The sequence below is a fragment of the Bombina bombina genome, chromosome 7 (genome assembly GCF_027579735.1).
Source record: "Bombina bombina isolate aBomBom1 chromosome 7, aBomBom1.pri, whole genome shotgun sequence".
Classification (NCBI taxonomy): domain Eukaryota; kingdom Metazoa; phylum Chordata; class Amphibia; order Anura; family Bombinatoridae; genus Bombina; species Bombina bombina.
This window is the reverse complement of record NC_069505.1, coordinates 397,557,380-397,574,701: the sequence shown is the minus strand read 5'-3', so window position 1 is coordinate 397,574,701 and position 17,322 is coordinate 397,557,380. Positions and strand designations below refer to the sequence as shown.

Below are 17,322 nucleotides of genomic sequence, written 5' to 3'. Positions count from 1 at the left end.
CCTTATGTATGTCCCATCAAGTCTACCCAAATTACATGTTACTGTTTCCTTAGGATAGCCTTATGCATGTTCCATAAAATCTACACATATTACATGTTACTGTTTACTTAGATTAGCCTTATGCATGTCCCATCAAGTCTACACATATTACATGTTACTGTTTCCTTAGGATAGCCTTATGTATGTCCCATCAAGTCTACACATATTACATGTTATTGTTTCCTTAGGATAGCCTTATTCATGTCCCATCAAGTCTACACATATTACATGTTACTGTTTCCTTAGGATAGCCTTATGCATGTCCCATCAAGTCTACCCATATTACATGTTACTGTTTCCTTAGGATAGCCTTATGCATGTTCCATCAAGTCTATCCATATTACATGTTACTGTTTCCTTAGGATAGCCTTATGCATGTCCCATCAAGTCTATCCATATTACATGTTACTTTTTCCTTAGGATAGCCTTATGCATGTCCCATCAAGTCTATCCATATTACATGTTACTGTTTCCTTAGGATAGCCTTATGCATGTCCCATCAAGTCTACATATATCACATGCTACTGTTTACTTAGGATAGCCTTATGCATGTCCCATCAAGTCTACACATATTACATGTTACTGTTTCCTTAGGATAGCCTTATTCATGTCCCATCAAGTCTACACATATTACATGCTACTGTTTCCTTAGATAGCCTTATGTATGTCCCATCAAGTCTACACATATTACATGCTACTGTTTCCTTAGGATAGCCTTATGTATCTCCCATCAAGTCTACACATATTACATGTTATTGTTTCCTTAGGATAGCCTTATCCATGTCCCATCAAGTCTACACATCTTACATGTTACTGTTTCCTTAGGATAGCCTTATGCATGTCCCATCAAGTCTACACATATTACATGTTACTGTTTCCTTAGGATAGCCTTATGCATGTCCCATCAAGTATATCCATATTACATGTTACTGTTTCCTTAGTATAGCCTTATGCATGTCCCATCAAGTCTACACATATTACATGCTACTGTTTCCTTAGGATAGCCTTATGCATGTTCCATCAAGTCTACACATATTACATGTTACTGTTTCCTTAGGATAGCCTTATGAATGTCCCATCAAGTCTACACATATTATATGTTACTGTTTCCTTAGTATAGCCTTATGTATGTCCCATCAAGTCTACACATATTATATGTTACTGTTTCCTTAGGATAGCCTTATGCATGTCCCATCAAGTCTACACATAGTACATGTTACTGTTTCCTTAGTATAGCCTTATGTATGTCCCATCAAGTCTACACATATTACATGTTACTGTTTCCTTAGGCTAGCCTTATGTATGTCCCATCAAGTCTACACATATTACATGTTACTGTTTCCTTAGGATAGCCTTATGCATGTCCCATCAAGTCTACACATATTACATGTTACTGTTTCCTTAGTATAGCCTTATGCATGTCCCATCAAGTCTACACATATTACATGTTACTGTTTCCTTAGGATAGCCTTATGCATGTCCCATCAAGTCTACCCATATTACATGTTACTGTTTCCTTAGGCTAGCCTTATGCATGTCCCATCAAGTCTACCCATATTACATGTTACTGTTTCCTTAGGATAGCCTTATGAATGTCCCATCAAGTCTACACATATTACATGTTACTCTTTCCTTAGGATAGCCTTATGAATGTCCCATCAAGTCTACACATATTACATGTTACTGTTTCCTTAGTATAATAGCCTTATAAATGTCCCATCAAGTCTACACATATTACATGTTACTGTTTCCTTAGGATAGCCTTATAAATGTCCCATCAAGTCTACACATATTACATGTTACTGTTTCCTTAGGATAGCCTTATGCATGTCCCATCAAGTCTACACATATTACATGTTACTGTTTCCTTAGTATAATAGCCTTATGCATGTCCCATCAAGTCTACACATATTACATGTTACTGTTTCCTTAGGATAGCCTTATGCATGTCCCATCAAGTCTACACATATTACATGTTACTGTTTCCTTAGTATAATAGCCTTATAAATGTCCCATCAAGTCTACACATATTACATGTTACTGTTTCTTTAGGATAGCCTTATGCATGTCCCATCAAGTCTACACATATTACATGTTACTGTTTCCTTAGTATAATAGCCTTATGCATGTCCCATCAAGTCTACACATATTACATGTTACTGTTTCCTTAGGATAGCCTTATGCATGTCCCATCAAGTCTACCCTTATTATATGTTACTGTTTCCTTAGGATAGCCTTAGGCATGTCCCATCAAGTCTACCCTTATTATATGTTACTGTTTCCTTAGGATAGCCTTATGCATGTCCCATCAAGTCTACACATATTACATGTTACTGTTTCCTTAGGATAGCCTTAGGCATGTCCCATCAAGTCTACCCATATTACATGTTACTGTTTCCTTAGGATAGCCTTATGTATGTCCCATCAAGTCTACCCAAATTACATGTTACTGTTTCCTTAGGATAGCCTTATGCATGTTCCATAAAATCTACACATATTACATGTTAATGTTTACTTAGATTAGCCTTATGCATGTCCCATCAAGTCTACACATATTACATGTTACTGTTTCCTTAGGATAGCCTTATGTATGTCCAATCAAGTCTACACATATTACATGTTATTGTTTCCTTAGGATAGCCTTATTCATGTCCCATCAAGTCTACACATATTACATGTTACTGTTTCCTTAGGATAGCCTTATGCATGTCCCATCAAGTCTACCCATATTACATGTTACTGTTTCCTTAGGATAGCCTTATGCATGTTCCATCAAGTCTATCCATATTACATGTTACTGTTTCCTTAGGATAGCCTTATGCATGTCCCATCAAGTCTATCCATATTACATGTTACTTTTTCCTTAGGATAGCCTTATGCATGTCCCATCAAGTCTATCCATATTACATGTTACTGTTTCCTTAGGATAGCCTTATGCATGTCCCATCAAGTCTACATATATTACATGCTACTGTTTACTTAGGATAGCCTTATGCATGTCCCATCAAGTCTACACATATTACATGTTACTGTTTCCTTAGGATAGCCTTATTCATGTCCCATCAAGTCTACACATATTACATGCTACTGTTTCCTTAGATAGCCTTATGTATGTCCCATCAAGTCTACACATATTACATGCTACTGTTTCCTTAGGATAGCCTTATGTATCTCCCATCAATTCTACACATATTACATGTTATTGTTTCCTTAGGATAGTCTTATGTATCTCCCATCAAGTCTACACATATTACATGTTATTGTTTCCTTAGGATAGCCTTATCCATGTCCCATCAAGTCTACACATCTTACATGTTACTGTTTCCTTAGGATAGCCTTATGCATGTCCCATCAAGTCTACACATATTACATGTTACTGTTTCCTTAGGATAGCCTTATGCATGTCCCATCAAGTATATCCATATTACATGTTACTGTTTCCTTAGTATAGCCTTATGCATGTCCCATCAAGTCTACACATATTACATGCTACTGTTTCCTTAGGATAGCCTTATGCATGTTCCATCAAGTCTACACATATTACATGTTACTGTTTCCTTAGGATAGCCTTATGAATGTCCCATCAAGTCTACACATATTATATGTTACTGTTTCCTTAGTATAGCCTTATGTATGTCCCATCAAGTCTACACATATTATATGTTACTGTTTCCTTAGGATAGCCTTATGCATGTCCCATCAAGTCTACACATAGTACATGTTACTGTTTCCTTAGTATAGCCTTATGTATGTCCCATCAAGTCTACACATATTACATGTTACTGTTTCCTTAGGCTAGCCTTATGTATGTCCCATCAAGTCTACACATATTACATGTTACTGTTTCCTTAGGATAGCCTTATGCATGTCCCATCAAGTCTACACATATTACATGTTACTGTTTCCTTAGTATAGCCTTATGCATGTCCCATCAAGTCTACACATATTACATGTTACTGTTTCCTTAGGATAGCCTTATGCATGTCCCATCAAGTCTACCCATATTACATGTTACTGTTTCCTTAGGCTAGCCTTATGCATGTCCCATCAAGTCTACCCATATTACATGTTACTGTTTCCTTAGGATAGCCTTATGAATGTCCCATCAAGTCTACACATATTACATGTTACTCTTTCCTTAGGATAGCCTTATGAATGTCCCATCAAGTCTACACATATTACATGTTACTGTTTCCTTAGGATAGCCTTATGCATGTTCCATCAAGTCTACACATATTACATGTTACTGTTTCCTTAGGATAGCCTTATGCATGTCCCATCAAGTCTACACATATTACATGTTACTGTTTCCTTAGGATAGCCTTATAAATGTCCCATCAAGTCTACACATATTACATGTTACTGTTTCCTTAGGATAGCCTTATGCATGTCCCATCAAGTCTACACATATTACATGTTACTGTTTCCTTAGTATAATAGCCTTATGCATGTCCCATCAAGTCTACACATATTACATGTTACTGTTTCCTTAGGATAGCCTTATGCATGTCCCATCAAGTCTACACATATTACATGTTACTGTTTCCTTAGTATAATAGCCTTATAAATGTCCCATCAAGTCTACACATATTACATGTTACTGTTTCCTTAGGATAGCCTTATGCATGTCCCATCAAGTCTACACATATTACATGTTACTGTTTCCTTAGTATAATAGCCTTATGCATGTCCCATCAAGTCTACACATATTACATGTTACTGTTTCCTTAGGATAGCCTTATGCATGTCCCATCAAGTCTACACATATTACATGTTACTGTTTCCTTAGTATAATAGCCTTATGCATGTCTAATCAAGTCTACACATATTACATGTTACTGTTTCCTTAGGATAGCCTTATGCATGTCCCATCAAGTCTACACATATTACATGTTACTGCTTCCTTAGTATAGCCTTATGTATGTCCCAGGCATTTTTTTTTACAGTCCCTGTGTTTACCACCTCAATTAGCAGTTTATTCCATGAATCCACCATCCTTTGAGTAAAAAAACAGCTTCCTCACATTTCTCCTGAATCCGCAACCTTCTAACTTAAAGGGACACCGAACCCAATTTTTTTCTTTCATTATTCAGACAGAGCATGCAATTTTAAGCAACTTTCTTATTTACTTCTATTATAATTTGTTTTTCGTTCTCTTGCTATCTTTATTTGAAAAAGAAGGCACCTAAGCTAAGAAGCCAGCAAATTTTTGGCATAGAACCATGGACAGCACTTGTTTATTGGTGCTGTCCAATCAGCAAGGACAACCCAGTTTGTTCACCAAAAATGGGCCGGCATCTAAACTTACATTCTTGCTTTTCAAATAAACATACCAAGAGAATGAAGACAATTTGATAATAGGAGTAAGTTAGAAAGTTGCTTAAAATTGCATGCTCTATCTGAATCACGAAAGAAAAAAAAAATTGGGTTCAGTGTCCCTTTAAGATTGTTTAGGCATTTGTTTTTTATGTGGAAAATGCTTTCAGCTTCCATTTTATTAAAGGGATACTAAACCCACATTTTTTCTTTCATTATTCAGATAGAGCATGCATTTTTAGGTAGCTTTCTAATTTACTCATATTTATAATTTTTTCTTTGTTCTCTTGCTATCTTTATTTAAAAAGCAGCAATGTAAATATTAGCAGCCAGCCCATTTTAGGTTCAGCACCATGGATAGTGCTTGCTTATTGGTGGCTGACATTTAGCCACCAATAAGCAAGTATAACCCAGGTTCTCAACCAAAAATGGTCCGGCTCCTATGCATTACATTCCTGCTTTTTAAATAAAGATAGCAAGAGAACGAAGAACAATTAATAATAGGAGTAAATTAGAAAGCTGCTTAAAATGCTGATCTATCTGAATCATTAAAGAAAAAATTTGGGTTAAGTGTCCCTTTAAGTCCTTTCGTATATATTTAAAGGGACACTGAACCCAATTTTTTTCTTTCATGATTCAGATAGATCATGCAATTTTAAGCAACTTTCTAATTTACTCCTATTGTCACATTTTCTTCATTCTCTTGGTATCTTTATTTGAAATTCAAGAATGTAAGTTTAGATGTCGGCCCATTTTTGGTGAATAACCTGGGTTATTCTTGCTGATTGGTGGATAAATTCATCCACCAATAAAAAAGTGCTGTCCAGAGTACTGAACAAAAAAGAAGCTTAGATGCCTTCTTTTTCAAATAAAGATAACAAGTGAACGAAGAAAAATTGATAATAGGAGTAAATTAGAAAGTTGCTTAAAATTGCATGCTCTATCTGAATCACAAAAGAAAAAAATTGGGTTCAGTGTCCCTTTAAAGGTTTCTATCATGTAACCTCTTTCCCTTCTCTCCTCTAAACTATACATATTTATTTTATAGAGATTTTCTTTGTATGTTTTATACCGTGTACCATTTAGTAGCCTCCTTTGACAGTTTCTAGTTTATAACCTTCTGGAGATGGGATCTCCAGAACTGTAAAAACACGTGCCCGCTCCTGAGACACATTTTCCCTCATGGAGCAGAAATGCACTAATAGAAGCTAGCCGGACACATAAAGAGGCATATTATTATATTATTATATTATATATATATGTGTGTGTGTGTGTGTGTAGCCAACAATAACCAGCTAACCCCCAGTAGTGCATTGCTGCTTCTGAGCCTACCTAGATATGCTTTTAACAAAGAATACCAAGAGAATGAAGCAAATTAGATATCAGAAGTAAATTTGTTTCAAACCTTGTGCTCTATCTGATTTCTGAAACTTTACTGTCCTTTAAAGATGCCATGAGTTCATTTTATTGTATACAGAAGTCTTTAAAGGGACATTATACACTTTGAGATGGTAATATAAAAGGATAAGTTGTATATATAAAACAAACAATATACTTTCATGATTTATTTTGTCCCCTTTTCCTGTAATTCACTTCTGAAATTGTGAGCTTTTCAGCTCCTGTTAGAAATGGAAGTGCAGAACACTGTTATATTCTACACAGCCATTGGCTGCTCACTCTAATGACCTATTTATAACTGTCTCTAATTGGCCACAGCAGAGGAGGTAACCTAAGTTACAACATGGCAGCTCTCATTGTTTTATAGACACTAAAAATTAACACTTATTTTGTCAATATTTAAACAGCGAATTAAACTTTAAAAAACACATCTACATGTTATTCTCAGACTAATATTTTCTTTGAATGCATTCTATCTAGCATTTATTTAGTGCTTAATGTCCCTTTGTTATATAAATATATATATATAGAGAGAGAGGATGGCTTAAGGGACATTCTCATATATCACAATACAAGGATTCATTGGGATTGTGTAGAGTACAACACATGCACCTGTTTAAAAGGAAATGACAAAAAACACACCATATATGAGGTAATATAGATAGAAGCAGCTACACAGCCCCTACCAGTCTCCAGTCACATAAGTCACACGTTTATTAGCCAGGATAGGAGGTGCCTAAAGTTTGCTTGTGATGCTATCAGGGACCCAGCCCCTTCTGTCATGTGGGAGGGTCCACGTGTCTGTTCGAAGCTGTAAGTTTCACAAAGGGGTTTTAAGTGAAGAACACATGGAGAATACAGTATCCTCCTGATCTGTCTGTGAGCTGAGGCAACTGACTGTGAGCAGGGGGGAAAAGCACTCAGGTCTGGGGGAAAACATCACCAGGAGGAGGGCAAAGAGCTGTTCTTTTACTGGGGGCCATACAATCTCAAGGTAAGAGGATTTGTGAGTAATAGATATATTGATGAGTTCAGTGAGGTAAAGATGCGGCTGCTGCAGTTTCTTATGGGATGACACAGAGCTGACAATCGAAACCAACTGTAAAGATAGAAATATAATTGTATTAATTTATTTCTAAAGCACCAGCATGTTCCGCAGCGCTCTTACATTAGCTAATGTCATGAAAAGCAGGAGGATGCTCAAAATTATCTGCACGTTGGCATGGAAACCAATTTATATTAATAGTTGAAGCATATCCTGTGTGTTATTGTATGTATTGTGCTTTACACATGTAGCTGTCTCCCTGCATCTTTTGGTCCATTTCTTCCTGCTCTTTAGGAAAAGCCTATGCAATGTGTTGCAGGGCCCCTCTGAAGGGGTTAAATTTCCAAATCCCACCTCACCATGCTGACGGTTTAGCACCTACCTTTTAGCTTACATAACCTGTTAACCCTTTCACAAACAGAGCAGCTAATGACCCCCCCCCAACCCTGGCAATTTAACTTGTGTTTAAGCCATGTGTATATATATATATATATATATATATATATATATATATACACACACTGTATATATATAAATATATATATTCAAATGTAAACTATATATATATATATATATATATATATATATATAATATAATATAAATGTAAATGTAAGCTACACACACACATATATATATTTGTGGTATATATATATATATATATATATATGTATATGAATGTGTGTGTAGCGTACATATATATACGTGTATATATATATATATATATATATATATATATATATGTATATACACACATATAATATATATGAATGTATCTATAAAAAAAACACATTATCTATCTTTTATCTATCTATCATCTATCTAATCTATCTATATATTTATATCATCATTCAAGTTGTACATTGATATACAGTTTCATGTAGTTTGTGGGTTAATCTTTTGCTGTACAACAGAGTATTTCTGTCTCTAACCTCCACATGATATGCTATTTTAGCATAGCTTTTTTGTCACCTACCAGCAAAGTGTTCCAGACAGACTTGTGAAGGAATTAGGTCTACTCTCCAGGGTTAGACCTTAATGTCTCTTTGGTGGTAATAGTGGCCACTTATTTTTTCTGTTGCTGGATGCCTAATTGCCCCTGGGGTTTCTTACCACATTCCTCTGTTCCAGTATCCTACCCCGTGGTCCTAATTCAAGTTGATCTGTTTTCTGCAGGGCTCATCTGAACATCTCATGAGAATAGAAATACATTAGCGTCTTAACCAATCCCTCCAATCAAAGTATTCCTCACTATTAAATGCAACCAGGCTTTTGCTTTTAAAATGCATTTGTATGTTGTGGGATATCATATAATATAATATTTATTAGCAACACTGTGCTTATTTTCTCTGACCTGGCAGGGGGGGAGTTAATGCTGGCAGTGTTTGCATTTCTCTGCACCAGAATTACATAAATCCCTTTAGTGCTATAAGGGGCCAGCATCATATTGCTGTGTATTTTATGAGATTGCTCTGTGAGATATAAAATTGCTCTGTGTGGTTCTAAACTGCTCTGTTCAGCAAAGGATTGCTCTGCTATGCATAAGAGTGCTCTGCACCTCATGAGATAACTATATTGTAACACTACATCACTGTGCAGTATGAGAGAACTCCTCTGCATTTTATTGTATAGCTCTGCCTGCTTAAAAATGCCCCCCCCCCCCCTTAGTGCAATAAACCTATGAGGGATATGGAATTGATTTGTGTGTAATACAATAGTTTTTGAGCTAGTAAATTGTGCTGTTTGTCATAATATTACACCCTTATGTCATATAGTTTTCTATGTGATAATTTTCCTGTATTATGTAAAACTGCCCTATTTGATGCATATTGTGGTGCATGTTAAAATTGCTCATCATATCATGACATTGCTCTGCATGATGTAAGCTTATTTTGCATGACCTGATAATGCTATTCAAAATATACTATTGGACTCTATGCTAAGATCTTGCACTGCAGTTTATATTAATTTAAATATCATCCAATTGCTCTCCTTTCTGTAACATTGTTCCGCAAACAATTATGTTACATAACCTGTTATTTCAATAAGTGGTATGCAAATGTTCTAACGGCTGTAGTATTACTCTGAAGCTTTCATATTGTTCTGCCAGATGTTGCTGTATGAAAAAGTATGAGATAAGTTGATCTGTAATGCATTTCTGCAAATTCTTCCTATAAAGTGATGTTAAACTACAAGACATTTTGCTCTGCGTAGTACAAAATGCTTTGCATGCACTGATATACCAAAAAAATAATATATGGAGCTACGCTTTATACCAAAATACTGCAGTATCCTGTTGCTCTACATGTCGTTATTCTATTGATTTACAGGTGGTAACATTGTTCTGATGATTTAGTGATATGAGATATGTTGAACAGCAATAAAAACTTGCAGTCTCTACCACTGATACCTCATTGCCCTGTGGTTATCATTCTTTCTACCCTCATTATGGCATATTTGAGTATTTTATATATTGTTACCCGTCTTTGGTGTGCTGTGGATTTGTGCATTTCAGATATTTGTACGCTTACTCAGATAGCTGTCTGCCTTTGGATAACCACAGCTGTCTGGGGTTGGAGTGTATGTATGTTAATGCTTTCCGGGGTATATTCCTGCCCTTGAGATAGTCCTGTTGTCTCTAAAGGTTGCTTTGAGATCATTCTATTTGCCTCAATAAGTTTGTGATGGATATGTGTGTAGTATCTGGGTTATATTTGGGCATTATTACCCATTTTCAGAGGGTTAAATGCTTTTGTGGAATTTAAGACAGTACTGTAGCAGATTTGTATTTTGGACACATTTCTGTCCTAATCTTTGTAATTTTTTGTATTTTTAGTATTCTTTTTTTAATGAGGTACATATTTTGATAGATACACCTGCTGTTGGGTGCATTGTATCTTTAGTATATTCCTGTCATTGCTTGACTAGATGAGTATATTTGAGCTATATCTACTATGACTGTTGTAGTTGTGTTTTAGGGGTTTTATTGTCTACTTGCATCAGATTTACAGAAAACTCAAGTCATTAAAAACATTTTTTCCCCAGCGGGAGAATTAGAAATGAGGCAGGTGAGATTATTCTGCACAGCAGTCATGATGTTCAGCACTATGCAGTGGACAGCGGCAAACATTACATATCCTTTCTCCTAGATTCACTTCAAATTCCAATATCTAACTCACTAAAGAATAAAGAAGCTATTCAAAAATTAAATCAGCTCCATTATCATTTGGAAATGATTTTTTTGTCACTTGAGATTTTATTGAATTTTTAGTGAATTTAGATGATAAACTACATAGCCCATGAGCATAGAATTTACACAGAATACAGTGAAAGTACAGCAGTGTCATACAAAGTACACCGTACATTGCATTAAATTCACATCTAACAAAGAATATACAAACAAACTCATACATTTTACGCACGATACTTCCTCCACGACACAAACTGAAGATACACCATCCACAGCAGCACACAATGCATAGATAGCAAATGAAATACAATGAACATCACACAATAAATGTTTAATATAGTGACAGACTGAAAACATAGAACATACTTAAAATGAAACAAATATGTACATGGAATAAATATACACAACATGCACAGCACAATGTGTTACATAATCTGCTCATACTACAGGACACAGTGTGCAGCGCATGCTGAATAAACAGCACAGGACATGGCACACAATCTTCTTAGACACATTTGATATGTAGCAAAAGCACACAAGAGAAATAACATTCAATGAAGAATTGTTTTTTTTTTTAACTCAAGTCCTCAGGGCACAACAACAGGCCAGGTTTTCATTATATCTGAGCTAGAGCACAGGTGAAATAATCAGCTGATGGGTGAGAGCAGGTTAGTAACCGTGGTTACTGATCAGCTGATTATTTCACCTGTGATTGAGTTCAAATATGATTATAATCTAGCCAGGACTGGAGTTGAAAAACCCTGCTCTAGAGCCATGAATATATAGCATGGCTAAAACACACACATACATACACAAAACTGACACACGCGCACACAAACTGACACACATACATACACAAACTGACACACATACATACACAAACTGACACACGCACACATACACACACAAACTGACACACGCGCACACAAACTGACACACACACATACACAATCTGACACACACATACATATACAAACTGACACACACATACATACACAAACTGACACACGTGCACACAAACTGACACACATACATACACAAACTGACGCACACACATACACAAACTGACACACACGCACACAAACTGACACACACACATACACAAGCCAGGACTGGAGTTGAAAAACCCTGCTCTAGAGCCATGAATATATAGCATGGCTAAAACACACACATACATACACAAAACTGACACACGCGCACACAAACTGACACACATACATACACAAACTGACACACATACATACACAAACTGACACACATACACACACAAACTGACACACACACATACATACACAAACTGACACACACACACATACACAAACTGGCACACACACAGTCACATACATAAACAAACTGACACACATACATACACAAACTGACACACACACATACATAAGCAAACTGACACATATACATACATAAACAAACTGACAGACACATACATACACAAACTAACACACACATACATACACAAACTGACACACACACACACACATACATACACAAACACACACACATACATATACAAACTGACACACATACATACACAAACTGATACACACACATACATACATACATACACAAACAGACACACACACACATACATTCATACACAAACTGACACACACATACACACACAAACTGACACACACGCATACATACACAAACTGACACACGCATACATACACAAACTGACAAACACGCATACATACATACACAAACTGGCACACATACATAAACAAACAGACACACACACAAACATACACATACATACACAAACTGACACACATACACAAACTGACACACACACATACACAAACATATACATTCATACACAAACTGACACACATACATACACAGACACGCACATACATACACAAACTGACACACACATACATACACAAACTGACACACACGCATACATACATAGACAAACTGACATACACGCATACATACATACACAAACTGGCACACATACATAAACAAACAGACACACACACACAAACATACACAAACTGACATACATACATACACAAACTGACACACATACACAAACTGACACACATACATACATACACAGACATATACACAAACAGACACACACACACACATACACAAACTGACACAAATACATACACATACTGACACACACACATGCATACATACCTACACAAACTGACAAACATACATACATACGCAAACGGACACACACACATATACAAACTGACACACACACATATATTCATACACAAAATGACACACATACATACACAGACACGCACATACATACACATACTGACACACACACATGCATACATACCTACACAAACTGACAAACATACATACATACGCAAACGGACACACACACATATACAAACTGACACACACACATATATTCATACACAAAATGACACACATACATACACAGACACGCACATACATACACAAACTGACACACACACATATACATACACAAACTGACACACACACATACATACACAAACTGACACGCATACATACACAAACTGATACACACGCAGACATACACAAACTGACACACATACATACATACACAAACTGACACGCACATACATACACAAACTGAGACACACACACAAACTGACACACATACATAGAAACACAAACTGACACACACATATGGACTGAAAAAGACACACACATACAAATTGACACAGGTACACACATCTGTAGGTTTACAACCTATTGTGATATACATTCTGCATGCTTTGAAAATTCATATGCTATGTCTAATTTGATTTATACAAAAATAAAATAAAAATAATATAAGTGCATAAAAACATCACGTAAAGTGTGTGATTAACAACTTTTCAAATAAGGATTCCAAGGGCAGTATAGTATATTTCATCGTAGAAAATGTTTAGAAAGAGTAGGACAAGACAAATATGCTGGCCCACCAAAAAAAAACCAAAGGTATTTACCACTCTTTTACAAAATCTTTATTTTATAAATAGAAAAAGAAAATAAAAATATATGTATTTATAATATTTACTATATCACAGTATGGTAAGTGCAAAATAGACACTCATACATAAAACATCCATGCAAACGACAAGCAATGTCAGATACAGACACAGCTAGATATGTCCACGGTTACTTCCAAAGACAGCAAACGGCTTCTTTTCTTTCTAAGCGTCCCGCTAGCACTCAAACATTCAATATCCTCTGAAGCTGCAAAGTCACATGTTCCAATCCTTCAATGGCTACGCGCGTTTCACCCCATCAGTCACTGGGGCTTTGTATTTTTCATCCTTTGACACTCATAGCAAAGGTTTGTAATACTCAGCGGGGACCAAGCCTTCTGACTGAAAAATTACAGCTCTAGGCAAATGTTATTAACATTACTTACAAGAGGCCCAAACTTTATTAACATTACTTACAAGAGACACAAGCTTTATTAACATTACTTACAAGAGGCCCAAACTTTATTAGCATTACTTACAAGAGACACAAGCTTTATTAACATTACTTACAAGAGGCCCAAACTTTATTAACATTACTTACAAGAGACACAAGCTTTATTAACATTACTTATAAGAGATGCAAACTTTATTAACATTACTTACAATAGGCTAAAATTTTATAACATTACTTACCAGAGGCCCAAACGTTATTAACATTACTTACAAGAGATGCAAACTTTATTAAAGGGACAGTCTACACCAGAATTTTTATTGTTTTAAAAGATAGATAATCCCTTTATTACCCATTCCCCAGTTTTGCATAACCAACATAGTTTTATATATATATATATATATATATATATATATATATATATATATATATATATATATATATATATTAATATACTTTTAACCTCTGTGATTATCTTTCAAACTGCCCCTTTATTTCAGTTCTTTTGACAGACTTGCAGTTTAGCCAATCAGCGCCTTCTCCCAGATAACTTCACGTGCATGAGCACAGTGTTATCTATATGAAACACATGAACTAACACCCTCTAGTGGTGAAAAACTGTTAAAATGCATTCTGAAAAGAGGTGGCCTTCAAGGTCTAAGGAATTAGCATATGAACCTCCTAGATTAAGCTTTCAACTATGAATACCAAGAGAACAAAGCAAAATTGGTGATAAAAGTAAATTGGAAAATTGTTTAAAATTACATGCTTTATCTGAATCATTAAAGTTTATTTTGGACTAGACTGTCCCTTTAACATTACTTACAAGAGACAAAAGCTTTATTAACATTACTTACCAGAGGCCCAAACTTTATTAACATTACTTACCAGAGGCCCAAACTTTATTAACATTACTTACCAGAGGCCGAAATTTTATTAACATTACTTACCAGAGGCACAAACTTTATTAACATAAACCAGATATACTTTTAGTGGAGTCATATGAACGCCATTCATTACTGTATCACTCCCAAACCTTACAGCTGTGATCAACCTAAATCAAGATGAGAGATAAAGTCGGGAGAAAAGGATTTTTAGAAAAAATGAGTGTTAACAAAGCGCAAGTTAAATCCATAGCGCTTTTACTCATGTGCTCATATTACAAGTTGAAAGTAAAAAGTTATTGCTAGAGGGAAAGCCTCAGACGCACTAACATCTGGAGGTCGATAGCGTAGCCGTGCTAAGTTCCTCTCCTCATAGACAAAGTCTATGAGGTAAGCTACAAAACCAAGTTCTGGCTTTCGCTCAAGCGCTAACCTGAAGGTTGGCAAAGCTAAAGTGCACTAAAGCCAAAGGGGCATTAAGAAATAGTTGAAATAGCATTGTTCTTTACTCAGAAGAAAATTGTATTATATATATATATATATAGAGGGAGAGAGAGAGAGAGAGTGTGTGAGAGTGAGAGATTGTGAGAGAGTGAGAGATTGTGAGAGTGAGAGAGAGCGAAGAGAGAGAGAGAGAAAGAGACTAAAATACTTAAGACAAGTGCTCAACTGGGAACAGATGATGCTTAATAGCCCACCCTATGGGATGGTACCCATCCAGGATAAAGCCTCTTTCTGCCTAATCTGTGCCTTTTAACAGTGAGAACTTCAAACTTCCCTGCAGTTTATCAGTCTGACCCCAAATAAAAGGACAGCCCAGCCCAAAATATTAGGCAATTCTCATCTGAACAAAGGATTATTATATATATATATATATATATATATATATATATATATATATATATATATATATATATATATATATATATATATATAAAGAGAGAGAGAGATTGAGAGCGAGAGAAAGAAAGAGAGAGAGAGAGCGAGAGAGAGAGAGAGAGAGAAAGAGGGAGGGAGAGAGAGAGACAGTGAGAGAGAGAGTTAGAGAGAGAGCGAGACAGAGTAAGAGAGAGATAAAGAGTGAGAAAGAGAGTGAGAAAGAGAGAGAGAGTGAGAAAGAGAGAGAAAGAGAGTGTGAAAGAGAGAGAGAAAGAGATAGAGAGAGAAAGAGAGAGAGAGAAAGAGACTAAAATACATAAGACAAGTGCTCAACTGGGAACGGATGATGCAGGGTACAGCCTTTTTCTGCCCAATCTGTGCTTTTTAAAGGTGAGAACTTTCCTGCAGTTTATCAGTCTGACCTCAAATAAAAGGATAGCCCAGACCCAAAATATTAGGCAATCCTCATCTCACAAAAGGATTTGAACAGCTTATCCCAGATGTACATTTCGTATATATATATGTATTTTTTTTAATTAGTAAAGAACAAGACTATTTCAAAGTTTTCTATTTTGAGAATAATTAAAGTGGTGACGAATCAGGCTGTAGCCAATCGTATCATGACCCGTTTGCTGAACACCATAGGGGGTGCGATACGATTGGCTACAGCCTGAATCGTCAGTGAAGTAGGAAATAGAGGATCCGTTATGGGCGGAGGAACAGCAACATATACACAACGCACACAAACACACACACAACAAAAACATACACACACAACACACACACGTACTATACACACACACAAAACATACATCACACACATACACTCACACATATACACATAACCATACCCACACAAACACAAAACACACACACAGAGCACAAAAACAATACACACACAAATGCACACACCCAACAGCACAAACACACATACACACAACACACTCACAAAACACACACTCACACATACACACACACACACAATGCAAACAAACAATATGCACAAATACACACAATCACACCTCAAGGCATATGATACACTGCAGTGCCTAGAACCCAACAAAACACACTGCATATTATTCGTATTAGAGACCGAGGCTAAAGGATACAATCAGCAGAACAAGCAATGCTCTGAATACAACAAAAATATAGAAAGGAAAAGGCAGATCTTGGAGAGTAT

The 17,322-nt window shown here is 36.0% G+C and overlaps 1 protein-coding gene across 1 annotated transcript in view; it reads left to right on the top strand.

Annotated features, from left to right (window-relative positions):
• The first annotated feature begins 7,574 nt into the window (after window positions 1-7,574).
• CAMKV (CaM kinase like vesicle associated) overlaps window positions 7,575-17,322 on the top strand; it is a 287,821-nt gene continuing 278,073 nt past the window's right edge. The window contains exon 1 of the mRNA XM_053721148.1: window positions 7,575-7,747. The gene's annotated coding sequence lies outside the window, so the exon portion shown is untranslated. The remainder of the gene's footprint in view (window positions 7,748-17,322) is intronic.